General features: G+C 46.2%; 11 non-coding genes across 11 annotated transcripts; all 11 read left to right on the plus strand.

Annotated features, from left to right (window-relative positions):
* The first annotated feature begins 1,293 nt into the window (after positions 1–1,293).
* On the plus strand, positions 1,294–1,484 carry LOC142271598 (U2 spliceosomal RNA). The gene has a single exon (XR_012736631.1). It is a non-coding gene; the product is annotated as a U2 spliceosomal RNA (small nuclear RNA).
* A 1,387-nt stretch (positions 1,485–2,871) lies between these two features.
* Positions 2,872–3,062, plus strand: LOC142271599 (U2 spliceosomal RNA). Its single transcript, XR_012736632.1, has one exon. It is a non-coding gene; the product is annotated as a U2 spliceosomal RNA (small nuclear RNA).
* A 1,387-nt stretch (positions 3,063–4,449) lies between these two features.
* On the plus strand, positions 4,450–4,640 carry LOC142271600 (U2 spliceosomal RNA). The gene has a single exon (XR_012736633.1). It is a non-coding gene; the product is annotated as a U2 spliceosomal RNA (small nuclear RNA).
* A 1,387-nt stretch (positions 4,641–6,027) lies between these two features.
* LOC142271601 (U2 spliceosomal RNA) lies at positions 6,028–6,218 on the plus strand. Its single transcript, XR_012736634.1, has one exon. It is a non-coding gene; the product is annotated as a U2 spliceosomal RNA (small nuclear RNA).
* Positions 6,219–7,605: 1,387 nt separating this feature from the next.
* LOC142271602 (U2 spliceosomal RNA) lies at positions 7,606–7,796 on the plus strand. The gene has a single exon (XR_012736635.1). It is a non-coding gene; the product is annotated as a U2 spliceosomal RNA (small nuclear RNA).
* A 1,387-nt stretch (positions 7,797–9,183) lies between these two features.
* LOC142271603 (U2 spliceosomal RNA) lies at positions 9,184–9,374 on the plus strand. The gene has a single exon (XR_012736636.1). It is a non-coding gene; the product is annotated as a U2 spliceosomal RNA (small nuclear RNA).
* A 1,387-nt stretch (positions 9,375–10,761) lies between these two features.
* LOC142271604 (U2 spliceosomal RNA) lies at positions 10,762–10,952 on the plus strand. Its single transcript, XR_012736637.1, has one exon. It is a non-coding gene; the product is annotated as a U2 spliceosomal RNA (small nuclear RNA).
* Positions 10,953–12,339: 1,387 nt separating this feature from the next.
* Positions 12,340–12,530, plus strand: LOC142271605 (U2 spliceosomal RNA). Its single transcript, XR_012736638.1, has one exon. It is a non-coding gene; the product is annotated as a U2 spliceosomal RNA (small nuclear RNA).
* Positions 12,531–13,917: 1,387 nt separating this feature from the next.
* On the plus strand, positions 13,918–14,108 carry LOC142271607 (U2 spliceosomal RNA). The gene has a single exon (XR_012736639.1). It is a non-coding gene; the product is annotated as a U2 spliceosomal RNA (small nuclear RNA).
* A 1,387-nt stretch (positions 14,109–15,495) lies between these two features.
* On the plus strand, positions 15,496–15,686 carry LOC142271609 (U2 spliceosomal RNA). The gene has a single exon (XR_012736641.1). It is a non-coding gene; the product is annotated as a U2 spliceosomal RNA (small nuclear RNA).
* Positions 15,687–17,073: 1,387 nt separating this feature from the next.
* On the plus strand, positions 17,074–17,264 carry LOC142271610 (U2 spliceosomal RNA). The gene has a single exon (XR_012736642.1). It is a non-coding gene; the product is annotated as a U2 spliceosomal RNA (small nuclear RNA).
* Positions 17,265–18,110: the final 846 nt, after the last annotated feature.

Raw genomic sequence — 18,110 nt, forward strand, 5'->3', positions numbered from 1 at the left:
TCAATTTGGCCCATTCACTTTTCACACTTCCTCCTTTTGTTTTTTATCTTTCACACTTTTGACTTTCTTTATTCATCCAAATAGCAAACTCATCACCACTCAACCTGACCAACTCGGCTATGTCCCCGTGCTGCAGTTCTCTGTCTTATCTAGATCATTTGCAATTGAATGGAATAGATCCCTTTTGGACAAAGTGGATTCACCTGCTGCTGCAGTGACCACAGGTGTGATAACATCTAGAATTGGCATCTGGTGCGATCTCTCCGCTTCCACTCCAAAGAAAGTTACCTGTTTATTCCTATCATGCATTGGTTTTTGGGGTTTTCTTTGAGTAATGATGATCTCTTTAGTAGTCTGTTGGCGCCCTCTCCTGGAGGAATAGTTTGCTTGCTCTTGGACATTCTAAAAGAGAGGTCATGATAGACATTGAGCTTCTGAGCTCAATTGGGGACAGTCATGGGTGATGAATGTTTGCAACCTACTGCGAAGCCTCATACCGCAATATAAGGAACGTCAAATACTAAGAAAGGGCAGCCTATGAAAGAATTACTACTTTCAATAAGTACACTTAAACGGCTAATTGGGAATAGAAAAACTGTAAAAAGCCCTCTGAGAAAGCCCCCCTCTAACCTTTGATAGTAAGCTTTTCTGTAGTCTGCCTGTTGATGTATTTTCCGTTTGAACTGTGCACAACATGAAGAGACGGAACACTGGCGGCTTGTCACAATGCCCCCCGATGACATCACAATAGCGCTGCTGCCTAGAAAACAAGCTGCGCAGAAGAAGTTGTTCTTTGGGTGGGAGGGTGGGCTAGTGGAAGGAGGGGGCAATCTCTTTTTTTCCCGGGTGGTAGGGGGATGACAGGAGAAGGGAAGCGGGTGGTGAGAAAGGTACAGAGGGCAGGGTTTGGGGGCTGGGAAGGAAAGGGAAAAGATTAGGGTTTGGGGATGATGAAAGGGCTTTCTACGGGTAAGGATGGCAAAGGGTGGCAGTGACGGAAAGTCAGGCAACCTGTCCTGTCCGTCTTTTTGTATCGTGAATTGGAAAGACTGCAAGGGGGAGGGGAGTTGCTTGCGCCCTAAAGGAGGAGTTATTCAGATTCATTGCAGTGGGCGGCGGCTGCAAAACGCACCATTCTTCTTGTTTTGGCTCTGCAAAGCAGCCTTTTCAAGGGTTGGCTTGGGTGACAAAATGTCTTGTGTAGGCGTGGGTTTGTCTCCCTCTCGCTCTCTCTCCCTAAGATGTGTCCGGCATAGGCCAGGGTGCCACTCGAGGCCCAAACCAATTCTGGTTATCGCTTCTCGGCCTTTTGGCTAAGATCAAGTGTAGTATCTGTTCTTATCAGTTTAATATCTGATACGTCCCCTATCTGGGGACCATATATTAAATGGATTTTTAGAACAGGGAGATGGAAAAAGAGCTTGCTCTGTCCACTCCACGCATTGACCTGGTATTGCAGTACCTCCAGGAACGGTGCACCCCTTCTTAACCCAGTTTCCAAAAGCAGAACTCAATTCACCTGATTCATATTAGCCCGATTTAATGAATTGGAAGAAAGCATACGTCTTCATATGCACCTCAATTTGGCCCATTCACTTTTCACACTTCCTCCTTTTGTTTTTTATCTTTCACACTTTTGACTTTCTTTATTCATCCAAATAGCAAACTCATCACCACTCAACCTGACCAACTCGGCTATGTCCCCGTGCTGCAGTTCTCTGTCTTATCTAGATCATTTGCAATTGAATGGAATAGATCCCTTTTGGACAAAGTGGATTCACCTGCTGCTGCAGTGACCACAGGTGTGATAACATCTAGAATTGGCATCTGGTGCGATCTCTCCGCTTCCACTCCAAAGAAAGTTACCTGTTTATTCCTATCATGCATTGGTTTTTGGGGTTTTCTTTGAGTAATGATGATCTCTTTAGTAGTCTGTTGGCGCCCTCTCCTGGAGGAATAGTTTGCTTGCTCTTGGACATTCTAAAAGAGAGGTCATGATAGACATTGAGCTTCTGAGCTCAATTGGGGACAGTCATGGGTGATGAATGTTTGCAACCTACTGCGAAGCCTCATACCGCAATATAAGGAACGTCAAATACTAAGAAAGGGCGGCCTATGAAAGAATTACTACTTTCAATAAGTACACTTAAACGGCTAATTGGGAATAGAAAAACTGTAAAAAGCCCTCTGAGAAAGCCCCCCTCTAACCTTTGATAGTAAGCTTTTCTGTAGTCTGCCTGTTGATGTATTTTCCGTTTGAACTGTGCACAACATGAAGAGACGGAACACTGGCGGCTTGTCACAATGCCCCCCGATGACATCACAATAGCGCTGCTGCCTAGAAAACAAGCTGCGCAGAAGAAGTTGTTCTTTGGGTGGGAGGGTGGGCTAGTGGAAGGAGGGGGCAATCTCTTTTTTTCCCGGGTGGTAGGGGGATGACAGGAGAAGGGAAGCGGGTGGTGAGAAAGGTACAGAGGGCAGGGTTTGGGGGCTGGGAAGGAAAGGGAAAAGATTAGGGTTTGGGGATGATGAAAGGGCTTTCTACGGGTAAGGATGGCAAAGGGTGGCAGTGACGGAAAGTCAGGCAACCTGTCCTGTCCGTCTTTTTGTATCGTGAATTGGAAAGACTGCAAGGGGGAGGGGAGTTGCTTGCGCCCTAAAGGAGGAGTTATTCAGATTCATTGCAGTGGGCGGCGGCTGCAAAACGCACCATTCTTCTTGTTTTGGCTCTGCAAAGCAGCCTTTTCAAGGGTTGGCTTGGGTGACAAAATGTCTTGTGTAGGCGTGGGTTTGTCTCCCTCTCGCTCTCTCTCCCTAAGATGTGTCCGGCATAGGCCAGGGTGCCACTCGAGGCCCAAACCAATTCTGGTTATCGCTTCTCGGCCTTTTGGCTAAGATCAAGTGTAGTATCTGTTCTTATCAGTTTAATATCTGATACGTCCCCTATCTGGGGACCATATATTAAATGGATTTTTAGAACAGGGAGATGGAAAAAGAGCTTGCTCTGTCCACTCCACGCATTGACCTGGTATTGCAGTACCTCCAGGAACGGTGCACCCCTTCTTAACCCAGTTTCCAAAAGCAGAACTCAATTCACCTGATTCATATTAGCCCGATTTAATGAATTGGAAGAAAGCATACGTCTTCATATGCACCTCAATTTGGCCCATTCACTTTTCACACTTCCTCCTTTTGTTTTTTATCTTTCACACTTTTGACTTTCTTTATTCATCCAAATAGCAAACTCATCACCACTCAACCTGACCAACTCGGCTATGTCCCCGTGCTGCAGTTCTCTGTCTTATCTAGATCATTTGCAATTGAATGGAATAGATCCCTTTTGGACAAAGTGGATTCACCTGCTGCTGCAGTGACCACAGGTGTGATAACATCTAGAATTGGCATCTGGTGCGATCTCTCCGCTTCCACTCCAAAGAAAGTTACCTGTTTATTCCTATCATGCATTGGTTTTTGGGGTTTTCTTTGAGTAATGATGATCTCTTTAGTAGTCTGTTGGCGCCCTCTCCTGGAGGAATAGTTTGCTTGCTCTTGGACATTCTAAAAGAGAGGTCATGATAGACATTGAGCTTCTGAGCTCAATTGGGGACAGTCATGGGTGATGAATGTTTGCAACCTACTGCGAAGCCTCATACCGCAATATAAGGAACGTCAAATACTAAGAAAGGGCGGCCTATGAAAGAATTACTACTTTCAATAAGTACACTTAAACGGCTAATTGGGAATAGAAAAACTGTAAAAAGCCCTCTGAGAAAGCCCCCCTCTAACCTTTGATAGTAAGCTTTTCTGTAGTCTGCCTGTTGATGTATTTTCCGTTTGAACTGTGCACAACATGAAGAGACGGAACACTGGCGGCTTGTCACAATGCCCCCCGATGACATCACAATAGCGCTGCTGCCTAGAAAACAAGCTGCGCAGAAGAAGTTGTTCTTTGGGTGGGAGGGTGGGCTAGTGGAAGGAGGGGGCAATCTCTTTTTTTCCCGGGTGGTAGGGGGATGACAGGAGAAGGGAAGCGGGTGGTGAGAAAGGTACAGAGGGCAGGGTTTGGGGGCTGGGAAGGAAAGGGAAAAGATTAGGGTTTGGGGATGATGAAAGGGCTTTCTACGGGTAAGGATGGCAAAGGGTGGCAGTGACGGAAAGTCAGGCAACCTGTCCTGTCCGTCTTTTTGTATCGTGAATTGGAAAGACTGCAAGGGGGAGGGGAGTTGCTTGCGCCCTAAAGGAGGAGTTATTCAGATTCATTGCAGTGGGCGGCGGCTGCAAAACGCACCATTCTTCTTGTTTTGGCTCTGCAAAGCAGCCTTTTCAAGGGTTGGCTTGGGTGACAAAATGTCTTGTGTAGGCGTGGGTTTGTCTCCCTCTCGCTCTCTCTCCCTAAGATGTGTCCGGCATAGGCCAGGGTGCCACTCGAGGCCCAAACCAATTCTGGTTATCGCTTCTCGGCCTTTTGGCTAAGATCAAGTGTAGTATCTGTTCTTATCAGTTTAATATCTGATACGTCCCCTATCTGGGGACCATATATTAAATGGATTTTTAGAACAGGGAGATGGAAAAAGAGCTTGCTCTGTCCACTCCACGCATTGACCTGGTATTGCAGTACCTCCAGGAACGGTGCACCCCTTCTTAACCCAGTTTCCAAAAGCAGAACTCAATTCACCTGATTCATATTAGCCCGATTTAATGAATTGGAAGAAAGCATACGTCTTCATATGCACCTCAATTTGGCCCATTCACTTTTCACACTTCCTCCTTTTGTTTTTTATCTTTCACACTTTTGACTTTCTTTATTCATCCAAATAGCAAACTCATCACCACTCAACCTGACCAACTCGGCTATGTCCCCGTGCTGCAGTTCTCTGTCTTATCTAGATCATTTGCAATTGAATGGAATAGATCCCTTTTGGACAAAGTGGATTCACCTGCTGCTGCAGTGACCACAGGTGTGATAACATCTAGAATTGGCATCTGGTGCGATCTCTCCGCTTCCACTCCAAAGAAAGTTACCTGTTTATTCCTATCATGCATTGGTTTTTGGGGTTTTCTTTGAGTAATGATGATCTCTTTAGTAGTCTGTTGGCGCCCTCTCCTGGAGGAATAGTTTGCTTGCTCTTGGACATTCTAAAAGAGAGGTCATGATAGACATTGAGCTTCTGAGCTCAATTGGGGACAGTCATGGGTGATGAATGTTTGCAACCTACTGCGAAGCCTCATACCGCAATATAAGGAACGTCAAATACTAAGAAAGGGCGGCCTATGAAAGAATTACTACTTTCAATAAGTACACTTAAACGGCTAATTGGGAATAGAAAAACTGTAAAAAGCCCTCTGAGAAAGCCCCCCTCTAACCTTTGATAGTAAGCTTTTCTGTAGTCTGCCTGTTGATGTATTTTCCGTTTGAACTGTGCACAACATGAAGAGACGGAACACTGGCGGCTTGTCACAATGCCCCCCGATGACATCACAATAGCGCTGCTGCCTAGAAAACAAGCTGCGCAGAAGAAGTTGTTCTTTGGGTGGGAGGGTGGGCTAGTGGAAGGAGGGGGCAATCTCTTTTTTTCCCGGGTGGTAGGGGGATGACAGGAGAAGGGAAGCGGGTGGTGAGAAAGGTACAGAGGGCAGGGTTTGGGGGCTGGGAAGGAAAGGGAAAAGATTAGGGTTTGGGGATGATGAAAGGGCTTTCTACGGGTAAGGATGGCAAAGGGTGGCAGTGACGGAAAGTCAGGCAACCTGTCCTGTCCGTCTTTTTGTATCGTGAATTGGAAAGACTGCAAGGGGGAGGGGAGTTGCTTGCGCCCTAAAGGAGGAGTTATTCAGATTCATTGCAGTGGGCGGCGGCTGCAAAACGCACCATTCTTCTTGTTTTGGCTCTGCAAAGCAGCCTTTTCAAGGGTTGGCTTGGGTGACAAAATGTCTTGTGTAGGCGTGGGTTTGTCTCCCTCTCGCTCTCTCTCCCTAAGATGTGTCCGGCATAGGCCAGGGTGCCACTCGAGGCCCAAACCAATTCTGGTTATCGCTTCTCGGCCTTTTGGCTAAGATCAAGTGTAGTATCTGTTCTTATCAGTTTAATATCTGATACGTCCCCTATCTGGGGACCATATATTAAATGGATTTTTAGAACAGGGAGATGGAAAAAGAGCTTGCTCTGTCCACTCCACGCATTGACCTGGTATTGCAGTACCTCCAGGAACGGTGCACCCCTTCTTAACCCAGTTTCCAAAAGCAGAACTCAATTCACCTGATTCATATTAGCCCGATTTAATGAATTGGAAGAAAGCATACGTCTTCATATGCACCTCAATTTGGCCCATTCACTTTTCACACTTCCTCCTTTTGTTTTTTATCTTTCACACTTTTGACTTTCTTTATTCATCCAAATAGCAAACTCATCACCACTCAACCTGACCAACTCGGCTATGTCCCCGTGCTGCAGTTCTCTGTCTTATCTAGATCATTTGCAATTGAATGGAATAGATCCCTTTTGGACAAAGTGGATTCACCTGCTGCTGCAGTGACCACAGGTGTGATAACATCTAGAATTGGCATCTGGTGCGATCTCTCCGCTTCCACTCCAAAGAAAGTTACCTGTTTATTCCTATCATGCATTGGTTTTTGGGGTTTTCTTTGAGTAATGATGATCTCTTTAGTAGTCTGTTGGCGCCCTCTCCTGGAGGAATAGTTTGCTTGCTCTTGGACATTCTAAAAGAGAGGTCATGATAGACATTGAGCTTCTGAGCTCAATTGGGGACAGTCATGGGTGATGAATGTTTGCAACCTACTGCGAAGCCTCATACCGCAATATAAGGAACGTCAAATACTAAGAAAGGGCGGCCTATGAAAGAATTACTACTTTCAATAAGTACACTTAAACGGCTAATTGGGAATAGAAAAACTGTAAAAAGCCCTCTGAGAAAGCCCCCCTCTAACCTTTGATAGTAAGCTTTTCTGTAGTCTGCCTGTTGATGTATTTTCCGTTTGAACTGTGCACAACATGAAGAGACGGAACACTGGCAGCTTGTCACAATGCCCCCCGATGACATCACAATAGCGCTGCTGCCTAGAAAACAAGCTGCTCAGAAGAAGTTGTTCTTTGGGTGGGAGGGTGGGCTAGTGGAAGGAGGGGGCAATCTCTTTTTTTCCCGGGTGGTAGGGGGATGACAGGAGAAGGGAAGCGGGTGGTGAGAAAGGTACAGAGGGCAGGGTTTGGGGGCTGGGAAGGAAAGGGAAAAGATTAGGGTTTGGGGATGATGAAAGGGCTTTCTACGGGTAAGGATGGCAAAGGGTGGCAGTGACGGAAAGTCAGGCAACCTGTCCTCTCCGTCTTTTTGTATCGTGAATTGGAAAGACTGCAAGGGGGAGGGGAGTTGCTTGCGCCCTAAAGGAGGAGTTATTCAGATTCATTGCAGTGGGCGGCGGCTGCAAAACGCACCATTCTTCTTGTTTTGGCTCTGCAAAGCAGCCTTTTCAAGGGTTGGCTTGGGTGACAAAATGTCTTGTGTAGGCGTGGGTTTGTCTCCCTCTCGCTCTCTCTCCCTAAGATGTGTCCGGCATAGGCCAGGGTGCCACTCGAGGCCCAAACCAATTCTGGTTATCGCTTCTCGGCCTTTTGGCTAAGATCAAGTGTAGTATCTGTTCTTATCAGTTTAATATCTGATACGTCCCCTATCTGGGGACCATATATTAAATGGATTTTTAGAACAGGGAGATGGAAAAAGAGCTTGCTCTGTCCACTCCACGCATTGACCTGGTATTGCAGTACCTCCAGGAACGGTGCACCCCTTCTTAACCCAGTTTCCAAAAGCAGAACTCAATTCACCTGATTCATATTAGCCCGATTTAATGAATTGGAAGAAAGCATACGTCTTCATATGCACCTCAATTTGGCCCATTCACTTTTCACACTTCCTCCTTTTGTTTTTTATCTTTCACACTTTTGACTTTCTTTATTCATCCAAATAGCAAACTCATCACCACTCAACCTGACCAACTCGGCTATGTCCCCGTGCTGCAGTTCTCTGTCTTATCTAGATCATTTGCAATTGAATGGAATAGATCCCTTTTGGACAAAGTGGATTCACCTGCTGCTGCAGTGACCACAGGTGTGATAACATCTAGAATTGGCATCTGGTGCGATCTCTCCGCTTCCACTCCAAAGAAAGTTACCTGTTTATTCCTATCATGCATTGGTTTTTGGGGTTTTCTTTGAGTAATGATGATCTCTTTAGTAGTCTGTTGGCGCCCTCTCCTGGAGGAATAGTTTGCTTGCTCTTGGACATTCTAAAAGAGAGGTCATGATAGACATTGAGCTTCTGAGCTCAATTGGGGACAGTCATGGGTGATGAATGTTTGCAACCTACTGCGAAGCCTCATACCGCAATATAAGGAACGTCAAATACTAAGAAAGGGCGGCCTATGAAAGAATTACTACTTTCAATAAGTACACTTAAACGGCTAATTGGGAATAGAAAAACTGTAAAAAGCCCTCTGAGAAAGCCCCCCTCTAACCTTTGATAGTAAGCTTTTCTGTAGTCTGCCTGTTGATGTATTTTCCGTTTGAACTGTGCACAACATGAAGAGACGGAACACTGGCGGCTTGTCACAATGCCCCCCGATGACATCACAATAGCGCTGCTGCCTAGAAAACAAGCTGCGCAGAAGAAGTTGTTCTTTGGGTGGGAGGGTGGGCTAGTGGAAGGAGGGGGCAATCTCTTTTTTTCCCGGGTGGTAGGGGGATGACAGGAGAAGGGAAGCGGGTGGTGAGAAAGGTACAGAGGGCAGGGTTTGGGGGCTGGGAAGGAAAGGGAAAAGATTAGGGTTTGGGGATGATGAAAGGGCTTTCTACGGGTAAGGATGGCAAAGGGTGGCAGTGACGGAAAGTCAGGCAACCTGTCCTGTCCGTCTTTTTGTATCGTGAATTGGAAAGACTGCAAGGGGGAGGGGAGTTGCTTGCGCCCTAAAGGAGGAGTTATTCAGATTCATTGCAGTGGGCGGCGGCTGCAAAACGCACCATTCTTCTTGTTTTGGCTCTGCAAAGCAGCCTTTTCAAGGGTTGGCTTGGGTGACAAAATGTCTTGTGTAGGCGTGGGTTTGTCTCCCTCTCGCTCTCTCTCCCTAAGATGTGTCCGGCATAGGCCAGGGTGCCACTCGAGGCCCAAACCAATTCTGGTTATCGCTTCTCGGCCTTTTGGCTAAGATCAAGTGTAGTATCTGTTCTTATCAGTTTAATATCTGATACGTCCCCTATCTGGGGACCATATATTAAATGGATTTTTAGAACAGGGAGATGGAAAAAGAGCTTGCTCTGTCCACTCCACGCATTGACCTGGTATTGCAGTACCTCCAGGAACGGTGCACCCCTTCTTAACCCAGTTTCCAAAAGCAGAACTCAATTCACCTGATTCATATTAGCCCGATTTAATGAATTGGAAGAAAGCATACGTCTTCATATGCACCTCAATTTGGCCCATTCACTTTTCACACTTCCTCCTTTTGTTTTTTATCTTTCACACTTTTGACTTTCTTTATTCATCCAAATAGCAAACTCATCACCACTCAACCTGACCAACTCGGCTATGTCCCCGTGCTGCAGTTCTCTGTCTTATCTAGATCATTTGCAATTGAATGGAATAGATCCCTTTTGGACAAAGTGGATTCACCTGCTGCTGCAGTGACCACAGGTGTGATAACATCTAGAATTGGCATCTGGTGCGATCTCTCCGCTTCCACTCCAAAGAAAGTTACCTGTTTATTCCTATCATGCATTGGTTTTTGGGGTTTTCTTTGAGTAATGATGATCTCTTTAGTAGTCTGTTGGCGCCCTCTCCTGGAGGAATAGTTTGCTTGCTCTTGGACATTCTAAAAGAGAGGTCATGATAGACATTGAGCTTCTGAGCTCAATTGGGGACAGTCATGGGTGATGAATGTTTGCAACCTACTGCGAAGCCTCATACCGCAATATAAGGAACGTCAAATACTAAGAAAGGGCGGCCTATGAAAGAATTACTACTTTCAATAAGTACACTTAAACGGCTAATTGGGAATAGAAAAACTGTAAAAAGCCCTCTGAGAAAGCCCCCCTCTAACCTTTGATAGTAAGCTTTTCTGTAGTCTGCCTGTTGATGTATTTTCCGTTTGAACTGTGCACAACATGAAGAGACGGAACACTGGCGGCTTGTCACAATGCCCCCCGATGACATCACAATAGCGCTGCTGCCTAGAAAACAAGCTGCGCAGAAGAAGTTGTTCTTTGGGTGGGAGGGTGGGCTAGTGGAAGGAGGGGGCAATCTCTTTTTTTCCCGGGTGGTAGGGGGATGACAGGAGAAGGGAAGCGGGTGGTGAGAAAGGTACAGAGGGCAGGGTTTGGGGGCTGGGAAGGAAAGGGAAAAGATTAGGGTTTGGGGATGATGAAAGGGCTTTCTACGGGTAAGGATGGCAAAGGGTGGCAGTGACGGAAAGTCAGGCAACCTGTCCTGTCCGTCTTTTTGTATCGTGAATTGGAAAGACTGCAAGGGGGAGGGGAGTTGCTTGCGCCCTAAAGGAGGAGTTATTCAGATTCATTGCAGTGGGCGGCGGCTGCAAAACGCACCATTCTTCTTGTTTTGGCTCTGCAAAGCAGCCTTTTCAAGGGTTGGCTTGGGTGACAAAATGTCTTGTGTAGGCGTGGGTTTGTCTCCCTCTCGCTCTCTCTCCCTAAGATGTGTCCGGCATAGGCCAGGGTGCCACTCGAGGCCCAAACCAATTCTGGTTATCGCTTCTCGGCCTTTTGGCTAAGATCAAGTGTAGTATCTGTTCTTATCAGTTTAATATCTGATACGTCCCCTATCTGGGGACCATATATTAAATGGATTTTTAGAACAGGGAGATGGAAAAAGAGCTTGCTCTGTCCACTCCACGCATTGACCTGGTATTGCAGTACCTCCAGGAACGGTGCACCCCTTCTTAACCCAGTTTCCAAAAGCAGAACTCAATTCACCTGATTCATATTAGCCCGATTTAATGAATTGGAAGAAAGCATACGTCTTCATATGCACCTCAATTTGGCCCATTCACTTTTCACACTTCCTCCTTTTGTTTTTTATCTTTCACACTTTTGACTTTCTTTATTCATCCAAATAGCAAACTCATCACCACTCAACCTGACCAACTCGGCTATGTCCCCGTGCTGCAGTTCTCTGTCTTATCTAGATCATTTGCAATTGAATGGAATAGATCCCTTTTGGACAAAGTGGATTCACCTGCTGCTGCAGTGACCACAGGTGTGATAACATCTAGAATTGGCATCTGGTGCGATCTCTCCGCTTCCACTCCAAAGAAAGTTACCTGTTTATTCCTATCATGCATTGGTTTTTGGGGTTTTCTTTGAGTAATGATGATCTCTTTAGTAGTCTGTTGGCGCCCTCTCCTGGAGGAATAGTTTGCTTGCTCTTGGACATTCTAAAAGAGAGGTCATGATAGACATTGAGCTTCTGAGCTCAATTGGGGACAGTCATGGGTGATGAATGTTTGCAACCTACTGCGAAGCCTCATACCGCAATATAAGGAACGTCAAATACTAAGAAAGGGCGGCCTATGAAAGAATTACTACTTTCAATAAGTACACTTAAACGGCTAATTGGGAATAGAAAAACTGTAAAAAGCCCTCTGAGAAAGCCCCCCTCTAACCTTTGATAGTAAGCTTTTCTGTAGTCTGCCTGTTGATGTATTTTCCGTTTGAACTGTGCACAACATGAAGAGACGGAACACTGGCGGCTTGTCACAATGCCCCCCGATGACATCACAATAGCGCTGCTGCCTAGAAAACAAGCTGCGCAGAAGAAGTTGTTCTTTGGGTGGGAGGGTGGGCTAGTGGAAGGAGGGGGCAATCTCTTTTTTTCCCGGGTGGTAGGGGGATGACAGGAGAAGGGAAGCGGGTGGTGAGAAAGGTACAGAGGGCAGGGTTTGGGGGCTGGGAAGGAAAGGGAAAAGATTAGGGTTTGGGGATGATGAAAGGGCTTTCTACGGGTAAGGATGGCAAAGGGTGGCAGTGACGGAAAGTCAGGCAACCTGTCCTGTCCGTCTTTTTGTATCGTGAATTGGAAAGACTGCAAGGGGGAGGGGAGTTGCTTGCGCCCTAAAGGAGGAGTTATTCAGATTCATTGCAGTGGGCGGCGGCTGCAAAACGCACCATTCTTCTTGTTTTGGCTCTGCAAAGCAGCCTTTTCAAGGGTTGGCTTGGGTGACAAAATGTCTTGTGTAGGCGTGGGTTTGTCTCCCTCTCGCTCTCTCTCCCTAAGATGTGTCCGGCATAGGCCAGGGTGCCACTCGAGGCCCAAACCAATTCTGGTTATCGCTTCTCGGCCTTTTGGCTAAGATCAAGTGTAGTATCTGTTCTTATCAGTTTAATATCTGATACGTCCCCTATCTGGGGACCATATATTAAATGGATTTTTAGAACAGGGAGATGGAAAAAGAGCTTGCTCTGTCCACTCCACGCATTGACCTGGTATTGCAGTACCTCCAGGAACGGTGCACCCCTTCTTAACCCAGTTTCCAAAAGCAGAACTCAATTCACCTGATTCATATTAGCCCGATTTAATGAATTGGAAGAAAGCATACGTCTTCATATGCACCTCAATTTGGCCCATTCACTTTTCACACTTCCTCCTTTTGTTTTTTATCTTTCACACTTTTGACTTTCTTTATTCATCCAAATAGCAAACTCATCACCACTCAACCTGACCAACTCGGCTATGTCCCCGTGCTGCAGTTCTCTGTCTTATCTAGATCATTTGCAATTGAATGGAATAGATCCCTTTTGGACAAAGTGGATTCACCTGCTGCTGCAGTGACCACAGGTGTGATAACATCTAGAATTGGCATCTGGTGCGATCTCTCCGCTTCCACTCCAAAGAAAGTTACCTGTTTATTCCTATCATGCATTGGTTTTTGGGGTTTTCTTTGAGTAATGATGATCTCTTTAGTAGTCTGTTGGCGCCCTCTCCTGGAGGAATAGTTTGCTTGCTCTTGGACATTCTAAAAGAGAGGTCATGATAGACATTGAGCTTCTGAGCTCAATTGGGGACAGTCATGGGTGATGAATGTTTGCAACCTACTGCGAAGCCTCATACCGCAATATAAGGAACGTCAAATACTAAGAAAGGGCGGCCTATGAAAGAATTACTACTTTCAATAAGTACACTTAAACGGCTAATTGGGAATAGAAAAACTGTAAAAAGCCCTCTGAGAAAGCCCCCCTCTAACCTTTGATAGTAAGCTTTTCTGTAGTCTGCCTGTTGATGTATTTTCCGTTTGAACTGTGCACAACATGAAGAGACGGAACACTGGCGGCTTGTCACAATGCCCCCCGATGACATCACAATAGCGCTGCTGCCTAGAAAACAAGCTGCGCAGAAGAAGTTGTTCTTTGGGTGGGAGGGTGGGCTAGTGGAAGGAGGGGGCAATCTCTTTTTTTCCCGGGTGGTAGGGGGATGACAGGAGAAGGGAAGCGGGTGGTGAGAAAGGTACAGAGGGCAGGGTTTGGGGGCTGGGAAGGAAAGGGAAAAGATTAGGGTTTGGGGATGATGAAAGGGCTTTCTACGGGTAAGGATGGCAAAGGGTGGCAGTGACGGAAAGTCAGGCAACCTGTCCTGTCCGTCTTTTTGTATCGTGAATTGGAAAGACTGCAAGGGGGAGGGGAGTTGCTTGCGCCCTAAAGGAGGAGTTATTCAGATTCATTGCAGTGGGCGGCGGCTGCAAAACGCACCATTCTTCTTGTTTTGGCTCTGCAAAGCAGCCTTTTCAAGGGTTGGCTTGGGTGACAAAATGTCTTGTGTAGGCGTGGGTTTGTCTCCCTCTCGCTCTCTCTCCCTAAGATGTGTCCGGCATAGGCCAGGGTGCCACTCGAGGCCCAAACCAATTCTGGTTATCGCTTCTCGGCCTTTTGGCTAAGATCAAGTGTAGTATCTGTTCTTATCAGTTTAATATCTGATACGTCCCCTATCTGGGGACCATATATTAAATGGATTTTTAGAACAGGGAGATGGAAAAAGAGCTTGCTCTGTCCACTCCACGCATTGACCTGGTATTGCAGTACCTCCAGGAACGGTGCACCCCTTCTTAACCCAGTTTCCAAAAGCAGAACTCAATTCACCTGATTCATATTAGCCCGATTTAATGAATTGGAAGAAAGCATACGTCTTCATATGCACCTCAATTTGGCCCATTCACTTTTCACACTTCCTCCTTTTGTTTTTTATCTTTCACACTTTTGACTTTCTTTATTCATCCAAATAGCAAACTCATCACCACTCAACCTGACCAACTCGGCTATGTCCCCGTGCTGCAGTTCTCTGTCTTATCTAGATCATTTGCAATTGAATGGAATAGATCCCTTTTGGACAAAGTGGATTCACCTGCTGCTGCAGTGACCACAGGTGTGATAACATCTAGAATTGGCATCTGGTGCGATCTCTCCGCTTCCACTCCAAAGAAAGTTACCTGTTTATTCCTATCATGCATTGGTTTTTGGGGTTTTCTTTGAGTAATGATGATCTCTTTAGTAGTCTGTTGGCGCCCTCTCCTGGAGGAATAGTTTGCTTGCTCTTGGACATTCTAAAAGAGAGGTCATGATAGACATTGAGCTTCTGAGCTCAATTGGGGACAGTCATGGGTGATGAATGTTTGCAACCTACTGCGAAGCCTCATACCGCAATATAAGGAACGTCAAATACTAAGAAAGGGCGGCCTATGAAAGAATTACTACTTTCAATAAGTACACTTAAACGGCTAATTGGGAATAGAAAAACTGTAAAAAGCCCTCTGAGAAAGCCCCCCTCTAACCTTTGATAGTAAGCTTTTCTGTAGTCTGCCTGTTGATGTATTTTCCGTTTGAACTGTGCACAACATGAAGAGACGGAACACTGGCGGCTTGTCACAATGCCCCCCGATGACATCACAATAGCGCTGCTGCCTAGAAAACAAGCTGCGCAGAAGAAGTTGTTCTTTGGGTGGGAGGGTGGGCTAGTGGAAGGAGGGGGCAATCTCTTTTTTTCCCGGGTGGTAGGGGGATGACAGGAGAAGGGAAGCGGGTGGTGAGAAAGGTACAGAGGGCAGGGTTTGGGGGCTGGGAAGGAAAGGGAAAAGATTAGGGTTTGGGGATGATGAAAGGGCTTTCTACGGGTAAGGATGGCAAAGGGTGGCAGTGACGGAAAGTCAGGCAACCTGTCCTGTCCGTCTTTTTGTATCGTGAATTGGAAAGACTGCAAGGGGGAGGGGAGTTGCTTGCGCCCTAAAGGAGGAGTTATTCAGATTCATTGCAGTGGGCGGCGGCTGCAAAACGCACCATTCTTCTTGTTTTGGCTCTGCAAAGCAGCCTTTTCAAGGGTTGGCTTGGGTGACAAAATGTCTTGTGTAGGCGTGGGTTTGTCTCCCTCTCGCTCTCTCTCCCTAAGATGTGTCCGGCATAGGCCAGGGTGCCACTCGAGGCCCAAACCAATTCTGGTTATCGCTTCTCGGCCTTTTGGCTAAGATCAAGTGTAGTATCTGTTCTTATCAGTTTAATATCTGATACGTCCCCTATCTGGGGACCATATATTAAATGGATTTTTAGAACAGGGAGATGGAAAAAGAGCTTGCTCTGTCCACTCCACGCATTGACCTGGTATTGCAGTACCTCCAGGAACGGTGCACCCCTTCTTAACCCAGTTTCCAAAAGCAGAACTCAATTCACCTGATTCATATTAGCCCGATTTAATGAATTGGAAGAAAGCATACGTCTTCATATGCACCTCAATTTGGCCCATTCACTTTTCACACTTCCTCCTTTTGTTTTTTATCTTTCACACTTTTGACTTTCTTTATTCATCCAAATAGCAAACTCATCACCACTCAACCTGACCAACTCGGCTATGTCCCCGTGCTGCAGTTCTCTGTCTTATCTAGATCATTTGCAATTGAATGGAATAGATCCCTTTTGGACAAAGTGGATTCACCTGCTGCTGCAGTGACCACAGGTGTGATAACATCTAGAATTGGCATCTGGTGCGATCTCTCCGCTTCCACTCCAAAGAAAGTTACCTGTTTATTCCTATCATGCATTGGTTTTTGGGGTTTTCTTTGAGTAATGATGATCTCTTTAGTAGTCTGTTGGCGCCCTCTCCTGGAGGAATAGTTTGCTTGCTCTTGGACATTCTAAAAGAGAGGTCATGATAGACATTGAGCTTCTGAGCTCAATTGGGGACAGTCATGGGTGATGAATGTTTGCAACCTACTGCGAAGCCTCATACCGCAATATAAGGAACGTCAAATACTAAGAAAGGGCGGCCTATGAAAGAATTACTACTTTCAATAAGTACACTTAAACGGCTAATTGGGAATAGAAAAACTGTAAAAAGCCCTCTGAGAAAGCCCCCCTCTAACCTTTGATAGTAAGCTTTTCTGTAGTCTGCCTGTTGATGTATTTTCCGTTTGAACTGTGCACAACATGAAGAGACGGAACACTGGCGGCTTGTCACAATGCCCCCCGATGACATCACAATAGCGCTGCTGCCTAGAAAACAAGCTGCGCAGAAGAAGTTGTTCTTTGGGTGGGAGGGTGGGCTAGTGGAAGGAGGGGGCAATCTCTTTTTTTCCCGGGTGGTAGGGGGATGACAGGAGAAGGGAAGCGGGTGGTGAGAAAGGTACAGAGGGCAGGGTTTGGGGGCTGGGAAGGAAAGGGAAAAGATTAGGGTTTGGGGATGATGAAAGGGCTTTCTACGGGTAAGGATGGCAAAGGGTGGCAGTGACGGAAAGTCAGGCAACCTGTCCTGTCCGTCTTTTTGTATCGTGAATTGGAAAGACTGCAAGGGGGAGGGGAGTTGCTTGCGCCCTAAAGGAGGAGTTATTCAGATTCATTGCAGTGGGCGGCGGCTGCAAAACGCACCATTCTTCTTGTTTTGGCTCTGCAAAGCAGCCTTTTCAAGGGTTGGCTTGGGTGACAAAATGTCTTGTGTAGGCGTGGGTTTGTCTCCCTCTCGCTCTCTCTCCCTAAGATGTGTCCGGCATAGGCCAGGGTGCCACTCGAGGCCCAAACCAATTCTGGTTATCGCTTCTCGGCCTTTTGGCTAAGATCAAGTGTAGTATCTGTTCTTATCAGTTTAATATCTGATACGTCCCCTATCTGGGGACCATATATTAAATGGATTTTTAGAACAGGGAGATGGAAAAAGAGCTTGCTCTGTCCACTCCACGCATTGACCTGGTATTGCAGTACCTCCAGGAACGGTGCACCCCTTCTTAACCCAGTTTCCAAAAGCAGAACTCAATTCACCTGATTCATATTAGCCCGATTTAATGAATTGGAAGAAAGCATACGTCTTCATATGCACCTCAATTTGGCCCATTCACTTTTCACACTTCCTCCTTTTGTTTTTTATCTTTCACACTTTTGACTTTCTTTATTCATCCAAATAGCAAACTCATCACCACTCAACCTGACCAACTCGGCTATGTCCCCGTGCTGCAGTTCTCTGTCTTATCTAGATCATTTGCAATTGAATGGAATAGATCCCTTTTGGACAAAGTGGATTCACCTGCTGCTGCAGTGACCACAGGTGTGATAACATCTAGAATTGGCATCTGGTGCGATCTCTCCGCTTCCACTCCAAAGAAAGTTACCTGTTTATTCCTATCATGCATTGGTTTTTGGGGTTTTCTTTGAGTAATGATGATCTCTTTAGTAGTCTGTTGGCGCCCTCTCCTGGAGGAATAGTTTGCTTGCTCTTGGACATTCTAAAAGAGAGGTCATGATAGACATTGAGCTTCTGAGCTCAATTGGGGACAGTCATGGGTGATGAATGTTTGCAACCTACTGCGAAGCCTCATACCGCAATATAAGGAACGTCAAATACTAAGAAAGGGCGGCCTATGAAAGAATTACTACTTTCAATAAGTACACTTAAACGGCTAATTGGGAATAGAAAAACTGTAAAAAGCCCTCTGAGAAAGCCCCCCTCTAACCTTTGATAGTAAGCTTTTCTGTAGTCTGCCTGTTGATGTATTTTCCGTTTGAACTGTGCACAACATGAAGAGACGGAACACTGGCGGCTTGTCACAATGCCCCCCGATGACATCACAATAGC

This window comes from Anomaloglossus baeobatrachus, unplaced genomic scaffold, assembly GCF_048569485.1.
Source record: "Anomaloglossus baeobatrachus isolate aAnoBae1 unplaced genomic scaffold, aAnoBae1.hap1 Scaffold_3377, whole genome shotgun sequence".
In the NCBI taxonomy this organism is placed as follows: domain Eukaryota; kingdom Metazoa; phylum Chordata; class Amphibia; order Anura; family Aromobatidae; genus Anomaloglossus; species Anomaloglossus baeobatrachus.